This window comes from Centropristis striata, chromosome 20 (assembly GCF_030273125.1).
Source record: "Centropristis striata isolate RG_2023a ecotype Rhode Island chromosome 20, C.striata_1.0, whole genome shotgun sequence".
NCBI lineage: Eukaryota > Metazoa > Chordata > Actinopteri > Perciformes > Serranidae > Centropristis > Centropristis striata.
The window spans coordinates 1,315,125-1,340,366 of NC_081536.1; the positions used below are offsets into that span (position 1 = coordinate 1,315,125).

The 25,242-nt window shown below is 37.6% G+C and overlaps 1 pseudogene; it reads left to right on the plus strand.

Moving 5' to 3' along the window:
* LOC131993867 (uncharacterized) overlaps nt 1–17,850 on the plus strand; it is a 32,868-nt pseudogene extending 15,018 nt beyond the window's left edge.
* The last annotated feature ends 7,392 nt before the right edge of the window (nt 17,851–25,242 follow it).

Below are 25,242 nucleotides of genomic sequence, written 5' to 3' on the forward strand. Positions count from 1 at the left end.
ACACAAATGACTAAAAAAAAGTCACAAAATGACAATAAAAACACAAAAAGACAAAAAAGACACAAAAAGACACAAAATGACTAAAAAAAGACACAAAATGACAAAAAAGACACAGAGACTAAAAAAAGACAAAAAATGACAAAAAAAACATAAAATGACAAAAAAGACACAAAATGACAAAAAAAATGACACAAAATGAGAAGACAGATTGACCAAAAAAACCCCCACAGAAGACACAAAATGACCAAAAAAAGACACAAAATGACTAAAAAAAGACACAAAATGACAAAAAAAAAGACACAAAGAGACAAAAAAAGACATAAAATGACAAAAAAGACACAAAATGACCAAAAAAAAGACATAAAATGACCCCAAAAAAAAACACAAAAAATACATGAAAAGACATGAAAATGATTTAAAAAAAATGGACAAAACAGCCCAAGACTCCATAGAGTTAACTGCTGCCAGTCCAGTGATAATATTTCTGGTTTTGATGTTTCTGTGCAGCAGCAGAGATCATCTGTCATGTATTTTCTGTCACTATGTAGAAAATCCTTCTGCAGCCTCGTGAATTAACCTGCAGGTTGACCTCCGCCTCCGTCTCACAGCTGCTGGAAATAAAAGAGATTCAGTGACTCCCACTTGTGTCCTTCAGCTCCTCCTGCAGTTACCTCCTCCAGCCACTAGATGGCATTCCTGTATAGAGAGCTAACACCTGCAAACACACACACACACACACACATAAAAACACACTCACAGGGCTGTCTGGCAGTCAGACGTTTCAATGTGTTTGCTTTGCCGACAGCTAAAACCACTAGCAGCGATGTTACATCATGCATTAACATCACTGTCTGTTTGTATATGTGCGTGAGCAGCAGGAGCTCATCCGTACGCTCTGCATTTATTTAAGTGATTTCTGGGAGAGAGGAAACCCCCGAGGAGGAGCTCTTCTCTATTTTACAGCCCACATTTGCACATTTGCACATTTGACCACAATGCTTAAAGCTGTGAAGAGTCCAGTGCACATTTTTTTGTAATGTGAGATCTCCCAGAGCTCATGAAAACAAATGAAATTAATGACAGATTGACAGTCGCTACCATGAATTCTTAATGAGGGAATTTGGAGTCTAAAATGAAGAATTGGACCAGCCAGCGTAGTGGCCAGGATTATAGGAATTCAGAGGACCACTCATAGGAAATTAAGACGAAAAAGACACAAAATGACAAAAAAAGACACAAAATGACCAAAAAAAGACACAAAATGACCAAAAAAGACACAAAATGACCAAAAAAAGACACAAAATGAACAAAAAAGACACAAAATTAGAAGACAAAATGACCAAAAAAACACAGAAGACACAAAATGACCCAAAAAAGACAAAATAACTAAAAAAGACACAACAAAAGACCACAATGCTTAAAGCTGTGAAGAGTCCAGTGCACATTTTTTTTGTAATGTGAGATCAGGATTATAGGAATTCAGAGGACCACTCATAGGAAATTAAGACGAAAAAGACACAAAATGACAAAAAAAGACACAAAATGACCAAAAAAAGACACAAAATGACCAAAAAAAGACACAAAATGACAAAAAAGACACAAAATGACCAAAAAAAGACACAAAATGAACAAAAAAGACACAAAATTAGAAGACAAAATGACCAAAAAAACACAGAAGACACAAAATGACCCAAAAAAGACAAAATAACTAAAAAAGACACAACAAAAGACCACAATGCTTAAAGCTGTGAAGAGTCCAGTGCACATTTTTTGTAATGTGAGATCTCCCAGAGCTCATGAAAACAAATGAAATTAATGACAGATTGACAGTCCGCACCATGAATTCTTAATGAGGGAATTTGGAGTCTAAAATGAAGAATTGGACCAGCGTAGTGGCCAGGATTAGAGGAATTCAGAGGACCACTCATAGGAAATTAAGACGAAAAAGACACAAAATGACAAAAAAAGACACAAAATGACCAAAAAAAGACACAAAATGACAAAAAAAGACACAAAATGACCAAAAAAAGACACAAAATGACAAAAAAAGACACAAAATGACCAAAAAAAGACACAAAATGACCAAAAAAAGACACAAAATGAACAAAAAAGACACAAAATGACCAAAAAAAGACACAAAATGACCAAAAAAGACACAAAATGACCAAAAAAAGACACAAAATGACCAAAAAAAGACACAAAATGACCAAAAAAAGACACAAATTGACCAAAAAAAGACACAAAATGAACAAAAAAAGACAAAAAATGAACAAAAAAGACACAAAATTAGAAGACAAAATGACCAAAAAAACACAGAAGACACAAAATGACCCAAAAAAGACAAAATAACTAAAAAAGACACAACAAAAGACCACAATGCTTAAAGCTGTGAAGAGTCCAGTGCACATTTTTGTAATGTGAGATCTCCCAGAGCTCATGAAAACAAATGAAATTAATGACAGATTGACAGTCCGCACCATGAATTCTTAATGAGGGAATTTGGAGTCTAAAATGAAGAATTGGACCAGCGTAGTGGCCAGGATTAGAGGAATTCAGAGGACCACTCATAGGAAATTAAGACGAAAAAGACACAAAATGACAAAAAAAGACACAAAATGACCAAAAAAGACACAAAATGACCAAAAAAAGACACACAATGACCAAAAAAAGACACAAAATGACCAAAAAAAGACACAAAATGAACAAAAAAGACACAAAATGACCAAAAAAAGACACAAAATGACCAAAAAAAGACACAAAATGACAAAAAAAGACACAAAATGACAAAAAAGAGACACAAAATGAACAAAAAAGACACAAAATGACCAAAAAAAGACACAAAATGGCCAAAAAAAGACACAAAATGGCCAAAAAAAGACACAAAATGAACAAAAAAAGACACAAAATTAGAAGACAAAATGACCAAAAAAACACAGAAGACACAAAATGACCCAAAAAAGACAAAATAACTAAAAAAGACACAACAAAAGACCACAATGCTTAAAGCTGTGAAGAGTCCATTGCACATTTTTTTTGTAATGTGAGATCTCCCAGAGCTCATGAAAACAAATGAAATTAATGACAGATTGACAGTCCGCACCATGAATTCTTAATGAGGGAATTTGGAGTCTAAAATGAAGAATTGGACCAGCGTAGTGGCCAGGATTAGAGGAATTCAGAGGACCACTCATAGGAAATTAAGACGAAAAAGACACAAAATGACAAAAAAAGACACAAAATGACCAAAAAAAGACACAAAATGACCAAAAAAAGACACAAAATGACCAAAAAAAGACACAAAATGACCAAAAAAAGACACAAAATGACAAAAAAAGACACAAAATGACCAAAAAAAGACACAAAATGAACAAAAAAGACACAAAATGACCAAAAAAAGACACAAAATGACCAAAAAAAGACACAAAATGAACAAAAAAGACACAAAATTAGAAGACAAAATGACCAAAAAAACACAGAAGACCCAAAATGACCCAAAAAAGACAAAATAACTAAAAAAGACACAACAAAAGACCACAATGCTTAAAGCTGTGAAGAGTCCAGTGCACATTTTTTGTAATGTGAGATCTCCCAGAGCTCATGAAAACAAATGAAATTAATGACAGATTGACAGTCCGCACCATGAATTCTTAATGAGGGAATTTGGAGTCTAAAATGAAGAATTGGACCAGCCAGTGTAGTGGCCGGGATTAGAGGAATTCAGAGGACCACTCATAGGAAATTAAGACGATAAAGCTTTTTTTGAGACAGCAGGAATGAGAGGGAAGAGAGACGGGGAATGGCTCTTCATGGCTGGAGATTTAACCTTTTTAATGAACTGTTCAGCCAGTTTAATTTCCCAAAATAAGGATAATAATGATTTGTCAATATGGAGAACTGAAACCAGTAAAGGCTATGGGAATCAGCACCTCCTGCAGTGATAAAAGATACAGGAAGCTGTTATTATACACGTGGACACACCCATAATCATTATCATAGGAGCTGAAGGGAAATTGGAAATGTTGGCGAAAAATTAGGAATGTTGCTTCACTGCAAAAAAAAGCCAACTTGTATTTTTTGGCCTAAAACAGTGATTTAAGTTGGTAAAACTTGGGAATATAAATTATTGACATTTAGGGCAATAATGTAAGTTAGCACAACAAAGGAAGCCAGTTGTCTGCTCAAAAACAAGTTGGTGAGTTGTTGTTACTTATATCTTTAAGTTGGGGTTCACAACAAGGGACAATAGTTCTGATAACTCTTATTTCTTTGTTGGGAAATGCAGGAAAGCGGTGAAATTCGGTCATTAGCGAAAGCTAGCAGCTAACTGATGCTAGTGGCTAACTGATGCTAGTGGCTAACTGATGCTAGTGGCTAACTGATGCTAGCGGCTAACTGACACTAGCGGCTAACTGATGCTAGCGGCTAACTGATGCTAGCGGCTAACTCATGCTAGCGGCTAACTGATGCTAGTGGCTAACTGATGCTAGCGGCTAACTGATGCTGGCGGCTAACTGATTCTAGTGGCTAACTGATGCTAGCGGCTAACTGATGCTAGTGGCTAACTGATTCTAGTGGCTAACTGATGCTAGCGGCTAACTGATGCTAGCGGCTAACTGATGCTAGCGGCTAACTGATGCTAGTGGCTAACTGATTCTAGTGGCTAACTGATGCTAGCGGCGAACTGATTCTAGTGGCTAACTGATGCTAGCGGCTAACTGATACTAGCAGCTAACTGATGCTAGCGTCTAACTGATGCTAGTGGCTAACTGATGCTAGTGGTTAACTGATTCTAGTGGCTAACTGATGCTAGTGGCTAACTGATGCTAGTGGCTAACTGATTCTAGTGGCTAACTGATGCTAGCGGCTAACTGATGCTAGTGGCTAACTGATGCTAGTGGTTAACTGATGCTAGTGGCTAACTGATGCTAGTGGTTAACTGATTCTAGTGGCTAACTGATGCTAGTGGCTAACTGATGCTAGTGGCTAACTGATTCTAGTGGCTAACTGATGCTAGCGGCTAACTGAGGCTAGCGGCTAACTGATGCTAGTGGTTAACTGATTCTAGTGGCCAACTGATGCTAGTGGCTAACTGATGCTAGTGGCTAACTGATTCTAGTGGCTAACTGATGCTAGCGGCTAACTGATGCTAGTGGCTAACTGATGCAAACTCAAAAACAAAACTTAAAATATTTAGTTTAATTGTCCAACTTAAAATTTTATCGAAGTTTGTTGCCTTGAAATTTTGAGTTCACCCAACTTTTCTTTTTTTGCAGTGTTGGAAAAAATAGGGAATGGAAAATGATAAAAGACAACAAATTAATAACTAAATAAATAATCTAAGTAGGTGTCAAATTCAATGAAACCTTGACAGAACAATTAAAGAGTAAAACAAATGACATTTTAATTTATTGCATTAACTAATAAGAGGATAAGGAAAAATTAAAAACCCTTCCTGTTTGTTTTTCCAACTGATTGAAGGTTAAATGAAAGGGACATTTATTTTCACAACATATTTTTTTTATTATTTAACCAACAGTATTATTTATTCATGCATTTTTGACTTGTTTGATAACCTTTCACTGCCTTTTGGCAGCTTTGGGAACTCATTGTCACAAAATCTTGTCGTCAATATCTCTGCCAAGTGTAAGCCTGGGGGGAAGTGTGTGTGTGTGTGTGTGTGTGTGTGTGTGTGTGTGTGCGTGTGTGTGTGTGTGTATGTGTGTGTGTGTGTGTGTGTGTGTGTGTGTCTGTCCACAGCTAATCTCTCATCCTACTGGAACGATCAGCCTAATACTTTTTGTGAACATTAATTACTGTATGATGAAGCACTTCTCATGCAGTAATTTGCAATTTTTAAAAAAAAAAAACTTGTTTTTGTGATGGTTTTATATTGTCATTAACCCTGTGGAGACTTCTTCATGACATCCAGACTAGAAAACAAAGCAGCGTGGAGCCCTACTGTACATTTACCTCTAAAGTTCTGGCTGTAAACTCCATGAGGCCAGTTTCAGTTTGACAAAATGACTTAAAAAAAGACACAAAATGACCAAAAAAAGACACAAAATGACTAAAAAAAGACACAAAATGACTAAAAAAAGACGAAATGACCAAAAAAGACACAAAATGACCAAAAAAAGACACAAAATGACAAAAAAGACACAAAATAACTTAAAAAAGACACAAAAACACACAAAATTACCAAAACCCCCCCACAAAATGACCAAAAAAAGACACAAAATGACCAAAAAACAAGATACAAAATGACTAAAAAACACAAAATAACTAAGAAAGACACAACAAAAGACACAAAATGACCAAAAAACCCCCACAAAATGACTAAGAAAAGACACAAAATGACCAAAAAAAGACACAAAATGACCAAAAAACAAGATACAAAATGACTAAAAAACACAAAATAACTAAGAAAGACACAACAAAAGACACAAAATGACCAAAACCCCCCACAAAATGACTAAAAAAGACACAAAATAACAAAAAAAAAGACACAAAATGACCAAAAATGACTCAGTGACAATGACCTGTTCCCTGACCTGCAGAATGACTCGTCAGTATTGGAAGCATGACTTCTTCATCACATCAGAGTATAAAACAAATTAGCGTGGAGCCCTACTGTACATTTACCTCTAAAGTTCTGGCTGTAAACTCCATGAGGCCAGTTTCAGTTTGATGATGATATACCAAGTAAAACTGGAGACAAGCTCAAATAGATTTAGTATCAAATGATAGAACTGGATGGAACCCTCTTATATGGTAGATTTGACACCTTTGGTCACATTTGTAACATTTTAAATTCTTTATTGAGCATGATAGTGTTTTGAAAATAAAAAAAAAGATTCAAAATCATATTTTATGTTGGACTAAAGGACTAAAAAAGACACAAAATGACAAAAAAAAGACAAAATGAACAAAAAAAACAGAGGAAGACACAAAATGACCCAAAAAAGACAAAATAACTAAAAAAGACACAACAAAAGACACAAAATGACCAAAAAAGACACAAAAAAGACATAAAATTACCAAAAAAAGACACAAAATGACATAAAAATGACACAAAATGACCAACAAAAGACACAAAATGACCAAAAAAGACACAACAAAAGACACAAAATGACCAAAAAAAGACACAAAAAGACACAAAATTACTAAAAAAGACACAACAAAAGACACAAAATGACCCAAAAAAGACACAAAATAACTAAAAAAGACACAACAAAAGACACAAAATGACCAAAAACGACACACAAAAGACATAAAATGACCAAAAAAAGACACAAAATGACCAAAAAAGACAAAATGACCCAAAAAAGACACAAAAAGACACAAAATGACTAAAAAAGACACAACAAAAGACACAAAATGACCCAAAAAAGACACAAAATAACTAAAAAAGACAAAATGACTAAAAAAAGACACAAAATGACGAAAAAAGACACAACAAAAGACACAAAATGACCCAAAAAAGACACAAAATAACTAAAAAAGACACAACAAAAGACACAAAATGACCCATAAAAGACACAAAATAACTAAAAAAGACACAACAAAAGACACAAAATTACCAAAAAAGACACACAAAAGACATAAAAATACCAAAAAAGACAAAAAATGACCAGAAAAAGTAAAAAATGACTAAAAAAACACAAAATGACTAAAAAAAGACACAAAATGACCAAAAAAGACACGAAAAGACATGAAAATCATTCAAAAATTGACAAAATAGCCCTATAAGACTCCATAGAGTTAACTGCTGCTAGTCCAGTAATAATATGATGCAATGGACACAAAATAAACAGCTTTTGTGGTAAATGGATCAAAACTCTGCTGAAATAACTCCAACATGATGCAGATGTGTAAAAGTCTGAATTGATGTTTTGTCTGTCTGTAAAACGACAAGCAAACTTTTAAAAAGCTTGTTTTCTAAATGCAGTCTGGATTGTTTTGCAGCAGATCCTCCTGACGGATAGCTGCACTTTACTGAGAGCACTTTGGAGTTTATTTATTATTTTGTTTCTCTCAAATGAGTCGAATTTGTACATATTGAGTCTAAAAATATTGGCTACAAATGGCAATGATGCATTTCCATTAGATCAATTAATTCAATTGGTTGGAGTCATTCACAATTTTTGCAAAAAAACCCTGTTTCAGTGAAGGTTTTGTACCGTCATTAACTGCTGCCAGGACAGATTTTGTGGTGAATGGATCAAAACTCTGCTGGAATAACTAAAACATGATGCAGATGTGTAAAAAGTCTGAATTGATGCTTTGTCCGTCTGCAAAACGACAAGCAAACAACTTTTAAAAAGCTTGTTTTCTAAATGCAGTCTGGATTGTTTTGCAGCAGATCCTCCTGACGGATAGCTGCACTTTACTGAGAGCACTTTGGAGTTTATTTATTATTTTGTTTCTCCCAAATGAGTGGAATTTGTACATATTGGGTCTAAAAATGTTGGCTACAAATAGCAATGATGTGTTTCTATTAAATTAATTCTTGCCAGGCTTTCCAAAATACCCAAATGTAGTAAAAAAAACTGACTGTCAGTGAAGAACTCGGTAACACTTTACAATAACCATCATTTATAAATGGTAAACAAAAAGACACAAATTGCCCAAAAAAAGCTTCATTTTGTGGATAAAGAAGAGGTGGACACAGGTTATTGGCAGCTGTGACACAAAATAACTTGATACTTTGGGATTTGTCAGAAAAGATACAAAATTACCCAAAAAAGAATCAAATTGACCACAAAATGACACAAAATGATCAAAAAAGACACAAAATGACAAAAAAATGACATAAAATTAAACAAAAAAGGACTCAAATTTACCACAAAATGACACAAAATGACCAAAAAAAGACACAAATTGCCAAAAAAGACACAAAATGACCAAAAAAGACACAAATTGCCCAAAAAAGAATCAAATTGACCATAAAATGACACAAAATGATCAAAAAAGACACAAAATGACAAAAAATGACATAAAATTAAACAAAAAAGGACTCAAATTGACCACAAAATGACAAAAAATGACCACAAAATGACACAAATTGCCCAAAAAAGACACAAAATGACAAAAAAAGACACAAAATCACCAAAAAAGACACAAAAAGACACAAAATGACAAAAAAAACACAGAAGAAGACACAAAATGACCAAAAAAAGACAAAATGACTAAAAAAGATACAAAATGACCAAAAAAGACACAAAAATACACAAAATGCCCCCAAAAAAGCTTAATTTTGTGGATAAAGAAGAGGTTAGGGAGGGATTTAACACCCGTAACAAACAGCTACTGTAGCCTCATCTCCTCCTTCTCTCCATCCTCTCATTTCTCCTCCTGCTCCTTAGCCCACCATGCCGTCCCCCAGCTGTCCTGGTCTCTCCCTCCTTCAGCAGAGAGAAGGAGGGAGGAGGGAAGGAGAGAAGGAGGGAAGGAGAGAAGGAGGGAGCTGGCTTCCTTGCTTGTCTGTCATGTTCTCTCTTGATGTTCAGCCTGCAGCAGCTCTGAGACCACTATAATCCTCTGGATTGTTGCATTAAAACCATCACATGATTCTTTGCTCCTTCCAGTTGTGGCGTGTTGCGTCACTGTTAGAGGAAGCTATAAATAACAAAGAGGGTCTGCGGGGGAGGGGGGGGGGGGGGGGGACACATCCAGGAGCGTCACACACATGAACAACACAGATTGGCAGCTAGTGAACCAGCAGCAGCAGCAGCTTTGAGTTAGAGAAGAGTGAATCTTCACACTCACCTGACTCAGTCTCTCTCTGGCATGCGTCACAATGCTCACAAAGGATTTGATGCATTAACAAATCCAGCAGCGCAGCAGGGGCCAATGGCTGCCACAAGAAAACAAGTTAGAGGAAATATTCAGACGTGTCACTCAGCGAGGCGTCAAAGTCTGTTTTTGTTTTTTTTTCTTTTTCTTCTTCAGAATGAGAAGCTACAGCTAGCTCACATTGTCACATCTGAGGCTGAGAATCAGGTGGTGCGCTGTTGACGGTAAGCCAGTGTGAAGCAGCAGAATGGGGTTGAGCTTGGTGGGATAGGTTGGGCTTTTTGTTCATTACTTTCATGTGCTTTGACAGGCGATGTAAGTCTTCAGAGGTCTTGTTGAGGGAAGCTGAGAGAGAGCAGGAGGCTGGAAGGCAAACCTTCTGCACAAGGAGGCGAAACACAGCGACGACAAGCTAAGAAACCAATGGAGCTGTTGTTGTTTTCCCACGTCTGGAGCGTTAGCTACATCTCCTCTAGCCGCCAGGCAAACTACTACAGTACAAGTGTGTGTGAGGAGAAGCAGAATGTGTCTTCTATGGGATTATGTAGAATGACAGAGCAACACGCTTCATAGGAGCATACGTCACTATGAATTACTGCGTCACTATGACGCCATCATTGCTAACGCTAATCTACGTTTTGAGTCACGACACTCACTGAACACAATCTCACAGTTCAGATCAGATCAGTTCAAACTCAGTTGATACGACGAATTCTGGACAAATAATGAAGCAGACAACAACTAAAACATCTCTCCGTCTGTGCATTTATGTATTTTTAAAATATTTTATTGTACAAAATTACCCAAAAAAGAATCAAATTGACCACAAAATGACAAAAAATTATCAAAAAAGACACAAAATGCCCAAAAAAGACACAAAATGACCAAAAAAAGACACAAAATGCCCACAAAAGAAACAATATGACCAAAAAAAGATACAAATTGATCAAAAAAGACACAAAATGACCAAAAAAGACTAAAACACATGAACACATGAACACTTTAACACAGTGGAGACAGAGCTGACTTCCAAAATGATTTGGCGACCCCCAGAAATCATCTCGCGACCCCAAGGTTGAGAACAGCTGGAGTAGTGGAAGTCATTAGATCTGTTCCAGGTTCCATCACTGATGATGTGTCTGAGTGCATCAAATAGATGTATTTTAAACTGTTTTACCCTGGCCTGGCCAGTGACGTTCAGGAACAGACTGGATGACAACCATGAATAGTGTGGCGACAACTGGAGAGACAGTGGACAGCTCAGAGAGACGGCAACCGGGGTAGGAAGGGCCAGCAACCCAACCTGCAACTTCTGTGAGGAAGTACCCAAATCAGCTACGGAAAGCCTTAATGAAACATACCCCCAGGGGTGCCCGAGAGGGGGGGAGAATGAGCACCCTGACAGGACGGACCTACAGTTATCGACCAACGCAAACGGATTATCGACAACGATTACAGAATGTGTCTGCGGCAAAGTATGCAAAAACCCGCGTGGCCTGAAGATCCACCAGACCAAAATGAAATGCTTGTCGAAGGAGCAACTGATACAGCGCACAGGGATAACCCCTGGTGAGACGCAGGAGGAGCCAAGCCCGGAGTCACCCCACAGTGCTCGGCGCCTCCATGCACCAGTAGCCCCAGACCCAGGCAGAGTAACCGAACATCGTCGGGTCAAGTGGCCTCCGGCCAGTAAGGAGAAACAGTGGTTCCAGTTCGATGATGATGTGGATACGATCCTAGAATCAGCAGCCATCATCAGCCTTGCTGTCGAGAGGTTTGGTACAGTGGAGAAGTCGGGTACCAAGACCCCCTACACGAACAACCGTAGGGCAGAGAAGATCAGCCAGTTAAGGCAGGAGCTGCGGGTCCTGAAGCGGCAGTACAAGGTAGCGCGAGAAGAGGAAAGGGATGCCTTATCAGAACTTCGCGGCATCCTCAGGAAGAAGCTTACTACTCTTCGAAGGGCAGAATGGCACAGACGGCGGGGGAAAGAGAGGGCCAAGAGGCGGTCTGCCTTCATCGCAAACCCCTTTGGAGTCACCAAGCAGTTACTTGGGCAAAAACGAAGCGGCAATCTCGTTTGTCCCAAAGAGGAGATCGACAACCATCTCTGCAACACATACAGTGATGCCGCGTGGGAGGAAGACCTAGGCCCCTACAGATCTTTGATAGACCCCCCAGGACCCACCACAGACTTCAACTGCAAGGAGCCCAGTTGGAAGGAGGTTCAGGAGGTTGTCAAGGCAGCCAGAGCCAGCTCAGCCCCTGGACCAAGCGGAGTGCCATACAAGCTATATAAGAGGTGTCCCAGACTCCTTCACCGGCTGTGGAAGATCCTGAGGGTTATCTGGAGGAGGGGAAAGGTAGCCCAACAATGGAGATTTGCAGAAGGTGTCTGGATTCCCAAGGAGGAGAATGCTAAGAACATCGAGCAGTTCCGAACCATCTCGCTGCTCAGCGTTGAGGGGAAGATATTCTTCGCCATCCTATCCCGTCGGTTGACGGAGTTCCTCCTGAAGAACGAATACATCGACACCTCTGTGCAGAAGGGTGGAATCCCAAAGGTGCCAGGATGCCTCGAACATACAGGTGTGGTCACGCAGTTGATCAGAGAGGCAAGAGAATCAGAATCAGAATCAGAATCAGGTAAACATCTTCAATGTCCTCCAGAGACAGAGGTGCCAGGCACAAGACACGCCACCTGCTCCAGGCGTCCATCGTGTATCCGGCCACAAAAGTCCCCTCGGGACAGGCGGGCTCCCCTGACCCCCGACTTCTCGTCGAGAAGATGGTGTCAATTGCGTTGAGAGACCAGTTGATCAAATCCATGGTTTTTGGTTTTTGAGAGCAGTGTAGAGAGAGTCTTCCAAGTTAGACAGTAGACAAGGCGAGACGAGAGGAGCGAAGCAGGGAAAAACACAGTGGGAGGGAGAGAGAAAAAAGATGCGACCGCCTCCGTTGAGAGCCAAACAAGAGTGCATCCATCATCACTGGATGGACCATTTCAGTGATCCTCTTTTCCTTGGCCATGAACATGCTGGTCAAGTCAGCCGAAGTCGAGTGCAGAGGTCCGCTCACCAAGTCTGGAGTCCGCCAGCCCCCCATCAGAGCCTTTATGGACGACCTGACAGTGACAACAACGTCAGTGCCGGGGTGCCGATGGATCCTTCAGGGCTTGGAGAAGATCATCACCTGGGCTCGGATGTGTTTCAAGCCCGCAAAATCTAGGTCCCTGGTGCTGAAGAGAGGGAAAGTGACAAGTTCCGCTTCTCTCTGGACGGCACCCAGATTCCATCGGTGACTGAGAAACCCATCAAAAGCCTCGGGAAGACCTTTGATTGCACCCTGAAAGACGCTGCATCCATCAAGGCAACAAATCGGGAGCTGGAGGCGTGGCTGACAGCAGTGGACAAGTCGGGTCTGCCTGGTAAATTCAAGGCCTGGATTTACCAGCACGGTATTCTCCCCAGGATTCTGTGGCCCCTGCTGGTGTACAAGTTCCCTATAACAACAGTACAGGGCTTCGAGAGGAGGATCAGCTGTTATCTCCGTAGATGGCTGGGCCTGCCACGAAGCCTGAGTAGCATCGCTCTGTACGGGCACAACAACAAACTGAAGATCCCCATCGCCTGGTCGCCTAGGTGAGGGTGTATGATGTTGCGAGACCCGAAACACCCAATGACCCCAGGTTCCATCACTGATGATGTGTCTGAGTGCATCAAATAGATGTATTTTAAACTGTAGTGCAATGAATCACATTTCTTATACTAGTGGTGGTCACAGCAGGCAGCAGTTTCAAGAAGAGAAAAAAAAGATAGTGGAGCATTAAGCAAGTTTTAGTTATTTTGATGTCTTTTTTGGTCAATTTGAGTCATTTTGTGGTCAATTTGATTCTTTTTTGGGTATTTTTGTGTCTTTTCTGACAAATCCCAAAGTATCAAGTTGTTACTTTCCAAGGAGTCTCTGGCTTGAAGCTGACTGTTACACACTCAGGAGGTCAGAATGGACCTTTAAACTGATAGCAAAGGACTTAGATTAAAAGGAACAATAAAATATTAAAAAAATATATAAATGCACAGACAGAGAGATGTTTTAGTTGTTGTCTGCTTCATTATTTGTCCAAAATTCGAGAACTACTGCATTAAGCAACTTTAAAGAGCCCACTATGTTTTTCAAGAGTTGGTGGAGACCAAAGCAGAGCTAACAGGGAGTGAATACGGAGCTAACACTCATCAGAAAGCCAGAAATATTGACGTCAAACGGATCTTAATGTTGCTTTATGGTGGCTGGATTTGCAAATGAACAATTGCTGGCCACATCTGCTGTTACTAATTACATTAACAATGGCTCCGTGGTATTTAAGTGTCCCTGTAAGCCATGAAAGTGAGTCAGCAAGGACAATAGCAGGACCTTGAGACTGAAACAGCTAAATGGAATCCAGCCATAAATAACTGGATTATTTACACCTGTGCTTCTCTTACTGTGACATGTCACAATGTGCTGTGAAAAAGCTTTCTCCATTACAGGAGACAGTGTGTTCAAAAAAGTAAAGTAAAATAGAATATCCAAGAAAAATTACTCATTATAGGGAAAGAGTGTCGGTAACACTTTACAATAACCAACTAAATAATGTTTATAGATGGTTTATAAACCAATAATTAACATTTACAAAGTATTTAATCTTAAAAAAAGGTTCAACCAATTTCTTAAACGGTATATGAATCATTTTAAAAAATCATGTTACGGCTACAAAATGAAGCTTTTTTTGAGCAATTTTGTGTCTTTTTTTGGTCATTTTGTGTCTTTTTTTAGTCATTTTGTGTCTTTTTTAGTCATTTTGTCTTTTTGTGTCATTTTGTGTCCTTTTTTGGTAATTTTATGTCTTTTTGTGTCTTTTTTGGTAATTTTGTGTCTTTTTTGGTAATTTTGTGTCTTTTTTTAGTCATTTTGTGTCTTTTTTTAGTCATTTTGTGTCTTTTTTGGGTCATTTTTTGGTCAATTTAAGTCCTTTTTTTGCTTAATTTTATGTAATTTCTTGGTCATTTTATGTTTTCTTTTGATCATTTTGTGTCATTTTGTGGACAGTTTGATTCTTTTTTGGGTAATAAAGCTTTACAACAACCAACTAAATAATGTTTATAGATGGTTTATAAACCAATAATTAACATTTACAAAGTATTTAATCTTAAAAAAAAGGTTCAACCAATTACTTAAAGGTATATGAATCATTTAAAAAATCATTAACATACTTAATATGGTGTTAAAAATGTTAAAATGAGTGCATTAAAACTATTTATAAACTATTAATGATAATTTAATTGTTTGTTAATGGTAAAGTAACTATAAACTTACATTAATATACCATCTATTTGTCATTTATATATAATGTAGTGAGTTAAACATTAATAAAAATATGTATTTAACATTCTAAATGTTCTATATACGGTTTATAAGTGATGATTAAACATTAATAAACTATTTGTTGACCATTTATGAATGATGGTTATTGTAAAGTGTTACCAGAGTGTCATATGGTATATAAATTTTATTATATTATATTATTAGAGATGCATTAAAGTGTAAGAGAGAGCACCATTTCCCTCTGAATGCAGTGAGGTGGAAGTTATAACGTAAAATGGAAATAAGTATCTAAAACTGCTCCAGGGAGTTCGTTTTGTAATTCTGTGAGTTTAAAGATGTGTAAAACGGTCAAAATTGGTTCAGAGGAGTTGAGAATGTGCAACGTTTTAAAAAGAAGGGTTTTACATTACCCATAATGCAATACAACATTTTTTTAAATCACACCCTACCTGCACTAAATGTAAATGCCCATATTTTTAAATTCAACTCACCAGCTTGAAACAAGTTTTTTGTTTTAAACCTCCAAGTCCAAACCAAAAATAATTCTGAAGACATCATCATTTATAAACCAACATGGTCTCACAGGAATCCGTGAAACTGACACGGATTTGGCTACAATGCAAGTTAATGCCAGTCATATCCCGTGGCTATTCCAACATACAAAGTGATTATGTACATTCACTGAGTGAATATTTAGAAAATAAAACATATATTTCTCGCTAGAAATGTGATCAAAATCCATTTTTATGCAGAAACTAAGTCAAAATATTGATTTTTTCACTAAAAATGAGAGAACTGTCCGCCATGTTTTTTGTTCTGACCGCCGGGACCTTGAAAGTCACGTGACTTGGAACAAACCAATAGGAACAAATATCCATGGAATAGCCACGGGATATGACTGTCATTAACTTGCATTGTAGCCAAATCTGTGTCAGTTTCACGGATTTGGTCATTGTGTGTCTTTCCTGGTCATTTTGGGTCTTTTTAAAAATCATTTTGTGTCTTTTTTTGGTAATTTTGTGTCTTTTTTGGTCATTTTGTTTCTTTTCTGCATCATTTTGTTTCTTTTCTGCATCATTTTGTGTCTTTTTTTGGTGTTCTTGTGTCTTTTTTGGTCATTTTGTGTATTTTTTTGGTCATTTTGTGTCTTTTTTGGTCATTTTGTGTCTTTTTTGGTCATGTTGTTTCCTTTTTTTGGTAATTTTGTGTCTTTTTAGTCATTTTGTGTCTTTTTGGTTATTTTGTGTCTTTTTTGTAATTTTGTGTCTTTTTAGTCATTTTGTGTCTTTTTTTGGTCATTTTGGTTCTTTTCTGCATCATTTTGTGTCTTTTTTGGTAATTTTGTGTCTTTTTTTGGTCATTTTGTGTATTTTTTTGGTCATTTTGTGTCTTTTTTTGGTAATTTTGTGTCTTTTTTTGGTCATTTTGTGTCTTTTTTGGTCATGTTGTTTCCTTTTTTTGGTAATTTTGTGTCTTTTTAGTCATTTTGTGTCTTTTTTGGTAATTTTGTGTCTTTTTTGGTCATGTTGTTTCCTTTTTTTTGGTCATTTTGTGTCTTTTTACTCATTTTGTGTCTTCTGAACTGTGAGATTCTGTTCAGTGAGACAACATGCATGTAAAAAATTGGTGTTCGCAACTCAAAAAGGTTGAGAACTAACTGCTCTAACCCACATCTGAACACACAGGGAGGGCTCTGAACCCACACAGCCCCGTTAGAAACGCTGCTTCCAAGAACCCAAGTGATGATATCTAATAAGAAGTTTTGCCCTCCTCTTTCTGTCTTCTCTTCCTCTTTGATCTCTCCACCTCACCCCTTCTGTTTCTTTCTTCCCCGTAAGCCTCAAACTATCCATCCAAATCCCTCTCTCTCTCTCTCTCTCTCTCTCTCTCTCTCTCTCTCTCACCAGCATGTTATTTAAGTCAAGGACGGCATTAGCATGACGAACACAGCCTTCTATCACCAGTCCTGTCTGCCAAGGCTGGAGCAGGAGGAGCTCACTCTGTTATCAGAGAGAGAGAGAGAGAGAGAGAGAGAGAGAGAGAGAGAGAGAGAGAGAGAGAGAGAGAGAGAGAGAGAGAGAGAGAGAGAGAGAGAGAGAAGAGGTAAACGTGAAGCCGAGGGCATATGGAGGCATATAAAAGCTGCCTATAAGAAATTGAAGATGATTTGTGATTACGTAAGACAAAAGCATACATGTGTCTACATTTAAGGAAAACATAATCCAGTTGCGTTGCCGCACGTTGTCGGGTTGATCTACTCACTTGAAGAAATCCCTCTCGTCTCTGTCAATGAAAGACAAAAGCATTTTTCACAAGTGTCAAGAGATCGGGCTACAAAGAGACTCCTAAATCATGCCCCGGATCATATGTCCCCACAGCGCTCACATCATTATAGAGAAGCCCTGGTTGAGATCAGATCCCACTGTATGCATGGATCCAGATCTGATTACTCCTGCACGCCCAGAGGAACAAACACATGCAACATATTGTCTTTTTTTCAAGCACATTCTCACTTCGTCTCTATTTACAAACCTATTTATTACAACAGGAAATTAAAACACAGTTAATTGTATCATAAACACACATCTGTGTTACTAAAACCAGATTAATTTTTAATGAAACAGATGCCATCCCGGGCCAATTTCTCCCTTCGCCAGCCACGGCGGAGCAGCCGACCACGACCACACGGCGTAGCGTCCGTTAGCGTCTCTGACTCTCTGTGGTTATCAGCGTTACTGTATCTGATAAACACACTCGCTGGTTTAAAGACGCCCCTGGTACATTACAGACTTTATCTGGTTAATCACCACTGCAGATAGTTTGGCTCTGCAGCCATCCGGACACAAGTCTGAGAGAGGAGAGGCCGGCTCTACCTGCTGGTAGGCCACTACAGCCTGTTCTCCTCTTAAAAACATCAATATACAGCAGCTGTTCTCAACCTTGGGGTCGGTAACCCAATTGGGGTCGCGAGATGATTTCTGGGGGTCGCCAGATCAGTCTTTTTTTGGTCATTTCTGGGTTTTTTTTTGGTAATTTTGTCTTTTTTTGGTAATTTTGTGTCTTTTTTGGTCATTTTGTGTCATTTTGTGTCTTTTTTGGTAATTTTGTGGTCAATTTGTGTCTTTTTTGGTCATTTTGTTTCTTTTCTGCATTATTTTGTGTCTTTTTTTGGTCATATTGTTTCCTTTTTTGGTCATTTTGTTTCTTTTCTGCATCATTTTGTGTCTTTTTTTTGGTCTTCTTGTGTCTTTTTTTTGGTCATTTTGTGTCTTTTTTGGTAATTTTGTGTCTTTTATGATCATTTTGTGGTCAATTTGTGTCTTTTTTGGTAATTTCTGGGTTTTTTTTGGTCATTTTGTGTCTTTTTTGGTCATTTTGTGTCATTTTTGGTCATTTTGTGTCTTTTTTTGGTAATTTCTGTTTTTTTTTTGGTCATTTTGTGTCTTTTTTTGGTCATTTTGTGTCTTTTTTGGTCATTTTGTGTCTTTTTTGATCATTTTGTGGTCAATTTGTGTCTTTTTTGGTCATTTTGTTTCTTTTCTGCATCATTTTGTGTCTTTTTTTGGTCTTCTTGTGTCTTTTTTGGTCATTTTGTGTCTTTTTAGTCATTTTGTGTCTTTTTGTGGTCATTTTGTTTGTTTTTTGGGTGATCTGAACTGTGCGTGTGACACATTCAAACGCAGTTATCTATAATGTAATAATGTAATAATATAATATAATCAATAATGTCATGGAACTCTTTGCCTCCTCACATCTCTAGCACGCAAAACAAATTGTCATTCAAAAAATTACTTAAGACACACTTGATGCCGCCCACCAAATGAATGATTACTAATATGTTGCGATTTATTTTGTTTTCTTATTTTATTTCTTTTTCTCTGCTATATCTGTAGCCGGATGATTCTTCCTTTCAAATGTTCTCTAATGAAAGGACAAATTATAAGTGTATACAGCTGATATTGATTGACAGATATACATCTGAATTAATGATTTTTGCAGTATAACATTTGTCGGGTAAATATGAATGTAGAATTTTTTAACAGTATTGCATGTATGTATTAATTGAGTTTGTTATTGTTTTTCTTGTACGTACTGTTTTTGTTTATGTTGTTTGTATGTCATGTTCTATGTCTTTTTATGGACCCCAGGAAGACTAGCAGTCGCCAAGGCCTCAGCTAATGGGGATCCATTCAATAAACAAATAAACAAATAAACACTCGAAGAGCGTAGTGAGAGAGGGTTTGTGGAGCAGAACAAAGGAGTTCAGATATTTAGGAGCTGTGCCCGTTCATATTTTGCATTTAGTCATTTAGCTGGATTTTGTGGACAAGAGACAAGGCTTTGAATTTGATGCAGGTAGAGAGAGAAGAGGAGCAGACATGAGCTCTCCTGGCTGGTTAAAGACCAGACGAGCAGCCGCTTTCTGGATCTTCTGCAGAGGTTTGGTGGTGCAGCAGGAGGACCTGCCAGTAGCGAGTTACAGTAGTCTAAGCCAGCTATTCTCAACCTTGGGGTCCCGACCCCAATTGGGGTCGCGAGATGATTTCTGGGGGTCGCCAAATCATTTAGGAAGTCAGCTCTGTCTCCACTGTGTTAAAGTGTGCATGTGTTTTAGTCTTTTTGGACATTTAATGTCTTTTTTTGGTGATTTTGTGTTGTTTTTTTGGCATTTTGTATCTTTTTTTTTGGCATTTTGTATCTTTTTTTTTGGTAATTTCATGTATTTTTTTGGTAAATTTGTTTCTTTCTTTGGTCATTTTGTGTGTTTTTTGGTCATTTTGTATGTTTTTTTGGTCATTTTGTGTGTTTTTTTGGTCATTTTGTGTCGTTTTTGGTCATTTTGTGTGTTTTTTGGTCATTTTGTGTGTTTTTTTTGTCATTTTGTGTGTTTTTTTGGTCATTTTGTGTGTTTTTTTGTCATTTTGGTAATTTTGTGTGTTTTTCGGTCATTTTGTGTGTTTTTTTGGTAATTTTGTGTGTTTTTTTGGTAATTTTGTGTGTTTTTCGGTCATTTTGTGTGGTTTTTTTTGGTCATTTTGTGTGTTTTTTTGTCATTTTGTGTCTTTTTTTAGTCATTTTGTGTCTTTTCTGGTCATTTTGTTTCTTTTTTGGGTGATCTGAACTGTGCGTGTGAGATTGTGTTCAGTGAGTGGGGGTCACGGACAACATGCATGTTAAATTGGGGGTCGCGACTCAAAAAGGTTGAGAACTACTGGTCTAAGCGGGATAACACAAGGGCCTGAACCAGGAGTTGTGTAGATTGTTCGGTCAGGTAGGGTCTGATCTTCCTGATGTTGTACAGGGAGAATCGACAAGATCTGGCAATTAATGACACATGAACCTTGAAGGTGTTGATTGCAGGACTTTTACTTGTAGTGGAGTAATTTCACAGTGTGGTATTAGTACTTTTACTGCAGTAAGGGATCTGGATACTTCTTCTTGATTATCTCCAAGTGACAAGTTGTTATAATATCTAGACAGCATTTCAACAGTAAAATAAAGAAAAAGTCCAGTGAGAAATGAGTCTTTTTTTACCAGCTAGTTTATTTCATGATCACAGTATTTTTATTAGCGGGAAACTGACATTCAGGTGTTGTTAATGTTTGTATACAAATAATTGTTATATTAACGTGTTGTTTAGTGATGCCCTTTAACGGCGTTAGAAAATATGGACAACACCAAGGTGGAAGTAACTTTAGGGAGTGTGAAAGGGAAGAGGAAGCAGGAAAGGGATCATAAAGCAAGAAAAGTCACTCTAGAGTCAAACTAACAGGACTTCAAAACAAAAGCTGATAATGTTATTTGGATTAATGTCAGTTAACGTCTGTGGGTCACTTCCGGTGTCAACTTTGTAACACCTTAACTTCTCGTCTTTATGCGCATTTATTTGACGTATTTTTTAGTTTTTAGTATTTTTAGTTTTTTCCCTGAACCTTAGAGAAGTATGTTTGTGGCGTAGTCGTAAGGAAACAGGAGCCGTTCAGTGTTTGGCCATTGGATTGGCAAAACACGTTAATATTAACCCTCTGGAGTCCATCTATTTATTGAAAATACACGTTTTATTTACAGTAATAACTTTATTTATATATGATATGTAGACAAGCTGAGAAAGCCAGTTAAAGTTCAATCATAGGAGCTTTCACAGTGTCACATTTATGTTTCTAGACCATTTTTAAAAGGTGAATTTTCTTTCTACAATGAAAACTATTACTATTTGTAATTTACATGCAAATTGACTGTTTTGTAGTTTTATTATTTATAATTTTTTTCTGCTGTTTTTGCGTGTATAAATGGTTAAAAAAAAATGGTACATTTCCATAGAAACCTGTGTCTTTTGTTTTATATTTTGGGTTCCTGGCAGCTTTATACTTTGTTAATTAAAATAAAATGTAAAATCTGACTGATAGCCAAGTTTGTGTGGAGAAAAAGGAGCCATGCATGTGATGTAAGGACAGACTGGAAGATGCTGAACACAGACAGAAATTAATGCAGAGGAAGTTGACAAATTTGCAGAAAAGACACAAAACGGCCAAAAAAAGACACAAAATGACTAAAAAAAAGAGACAAAATGACCACAAAAAAAGACACCAAATGACTAAAATAAAGATACAAAAGACACAAAATTACTCAAAAAAGACACAAAATGACCAAAAAAAGACACAAAATGACCAAAAAAAGACACAAAATGACTAAAAAAAGACACAAAATGACTAAAAATAAGACATAAAATGACCAAAAAAGACACAAAATGACTAAAAATAAGACATAAAATGACTAAAAAAAAGACACAAAATGACCAAAAAAGACACAAAATGACTCAAAAAAAGACACAAAATTACTAAAATAAAGATACAAAACACACAAAATTACTCAAAAAAGACACAAAATGACTAAAGAAGACACAAAATGACCAAAAAAGACACAAAATGACCAAAAAAGACACAAAATGACAAAAAAAGACACAAAATGACCAAAAAAAGACACAAAATGACTAAAGAAGACTAAAAAAAGACACAAAATGACAAAAACACATTTGAACCAAAATCTCCTGGACTTCAGAGGTTTAAGTATAAATCTATTAAATGGGCTGATAACAACCTACTGGCCTACCAGCAGGTGGAGCAGGCCCATAGTTACGGGCTGATAACCACCGATAACGCAAATTCAAACGTCTAAAAAACATCTGAAACGGCTATAACACACAAAATAATCCAGTTTTTTCAATTTGTTTGGAGAGATACCGGCTTCAGACGTCCATGACTCACCTTTAACCTTTAATGGACACGCTGTACGTTCAGTCTGTCTTCATGGCAGACAGAGACGCAGACATGGAGTCTGACATTTCACATGGCTTTCAGTCAGACGAATAATCTGATGGTCGGGAGGAAAACGAGGGAGGAGGGAGGGAGGAGAGGAAGAGGAGAGGAGAGGGAGCCGTGTGGCCTTCGAAAAGAAAAAAAAAATCCAGCTGCATATTAAATGTGCTCAGGCGTTTCATGGCCTGTCAAACCTGGCTGTGATTTGTGATGCACGGAAGACACACTGTCTCATTTCTGGGGTGATGTGTGCACATGTGGACGGATGTGCATGTATGTGTACAAGGTCTGGGCATGCACACACACACACACACACACACACACACACACACACACACACAGCAGCAGTCAAGCCTGCTATCATTTGAATCCCTCCCCTGTGGAGGCTCCGTAAGGCATCTCAATCTCCATCACGCTGTCAGAAGAAATAAACACATTACAGCGAGAATCGAGACAAAAAAAGAGACATTTTTTTCTTTCACTCGCATTCATCGTCATGTAAGTTAAATGCAATCGCACGCAAAACCACAAGCCAAAGACGCTCTCATCCGTTGCATGGTGAAAAAATACATTTATTGGAATCTGTGTCAATGTAGAAAAAAGTGAAAACTGGCTTTAGGTTTTGTCACAGTACCACAGGTGAATATTCCAGCAGCCGTCTGGTTTGGGGCAGTACATCTGCTACTGATGACAACAGAGAAGTCGGCCATGATACCAAACACATCGTCTCACAGGCTGCTCCTATAAGACACACCACCAGCAAATACACATGTTGTACAGCAATTAACCTAGCCCAATGTTCTCAGTTTGGGTTTAGCGGCAGATTTTTTAAATGTTTTTCTTGTGATACTGTTACAAATCCCTTTTCCAATAACGATAAAGCCAGGGCCACTCAGAGGAGTCTGTATTGTGTCATCAATTGTGAGCCACTCTTTTATAACTCTTTTATAAGTTTGGCCCATAATATCCCATTTCTCCTGACAATAACTGGTGGCCCTGTGCAAAGCTATGAGGTTCATGCATCATCTTTGAATTCTACTACAGCTTTCCTTTCACTACTCAAAGCCTGCCGTCCAAAATAAAGGGAGTATCACATTTATATTTCTCTTTTTTTTCTCTTGTCACTTATATTTCTTGTGTCCGGACAAACATTTCTATAATAAACACACATTTGTTTCGTGACAAATTCTATTTTTGGCAGGCCAAATGTTATTATTTATGGGTAGTGCATTTTCTATTTCTGATATGACAGGATAAACTCACAACACATGGCGAGTCTGCATACTTTATGAAGTCAACTCAAATCGCAACAGAAAATAAAAGGCATTAGAAAACAAACTAAACTCAGATACTGAGTATTAACATTGAGAGGTCAGGTTTTTTTTCCCCATACAACTTTCTTTACATATAGACTTATTTTATTCTTAAATATCTTAAATCTCATATAAAATAATTCATCAGAAATTGATTCTATATACACAGACAAGAGTGCACAAGATGGATAAAGAGATGGTGTGCATGCCGAGAGCAGGTTTGCTGTGAGATTATATGCGCTGCTTGGGAGTCCTTTTTTTATTTTTTTTAAAGTTTGGCTTTTCTGACGAAATGCATGAGTGGTTTTGTCTGAAGTATCATACTCAATATCATCATTCATAAAACAAACAAGTGCTTCTAAATCAATACAGAGCCTCCTTTGCCGGCTCTTTTGAGTGGCAATTCTTCAAAGAGAAAGTGACCTTCATGGTAACAAAAAAAAAAAAAAAAAAAGATCCATACTTCAATCTTGGCCTCTCTTGATTTATCTACCAAAGCAGAACCAAAAACACTATGATTTTCTGGACTGGGTTCTAAGGAAAAACATCGTCTTGTTAAATAGAGACCACCAGTGGGAAATGACACAGTATTTGTTGGCTTAATCCAAGAGTGTGACAAAAATGATACATGGCAAGCTGCAGCAGTCGAAGCAAATATGTTCATGGAGGGATTCATTTACACTGTTAAAATATAGCACGTCGTTACATACAATAAGGCATGCATGGTTTCATGAGACTAATGAAAAATAAAATACAAAGGGACTGCATTTGCACTAATTTCCACCATTCATTTTCCACCTAATAGTGGGTGAGGATGGCTATAATTAGGGATGGGTATTTGAAGTAATACTATAGAGTACTCAAGTACTTGAAGGGGGAAAAAATATATGCATCCTCTGGGCCTGAGAAGTGAAGTTAATAGGGATTAATAGTGCCTTAAAGCTGCATTCTTTCTAATGGCCACCAGGGGGCAACTCTAAAGGTTGCAAAAATAACTTGTTTTGTATAAAAGTCAATAGGACAATTACCCTACTTCTCACTTGATTCATAATGTCAGTAAATATTATCATAATGACTTAATGGAGTCAATAGCTTCAAGTCTTACAGCTGATGGTGTTCATTCTGTAAATTATGCTCCTATTTAGAGTAAAATAGATGATAAAGCATGGTAAGTTTAAGCGTCTTACAGTTTTGACCATTTCCGAGTGTGTTTTTTAGTTCTTTAGAGCTCCTTGTAACAATTTGGTTGCGTAAAGACATCTTGTTCAGTGTTTGGTTGGACTAAAAGCCGACAATTGCCCCTTGCTGACCAGGCTAAACAGCTAGCACTAGCTAATAAAGTCGAGCTATTCTGGCTCCCAATCCGTTCTGAGCATGTGCTGGTTTCAAAAAACAATATGGCGACGACCATAAAGCAAGATTTGAGGCTTCAAAACAAACCAGTGGGTCCACAAACC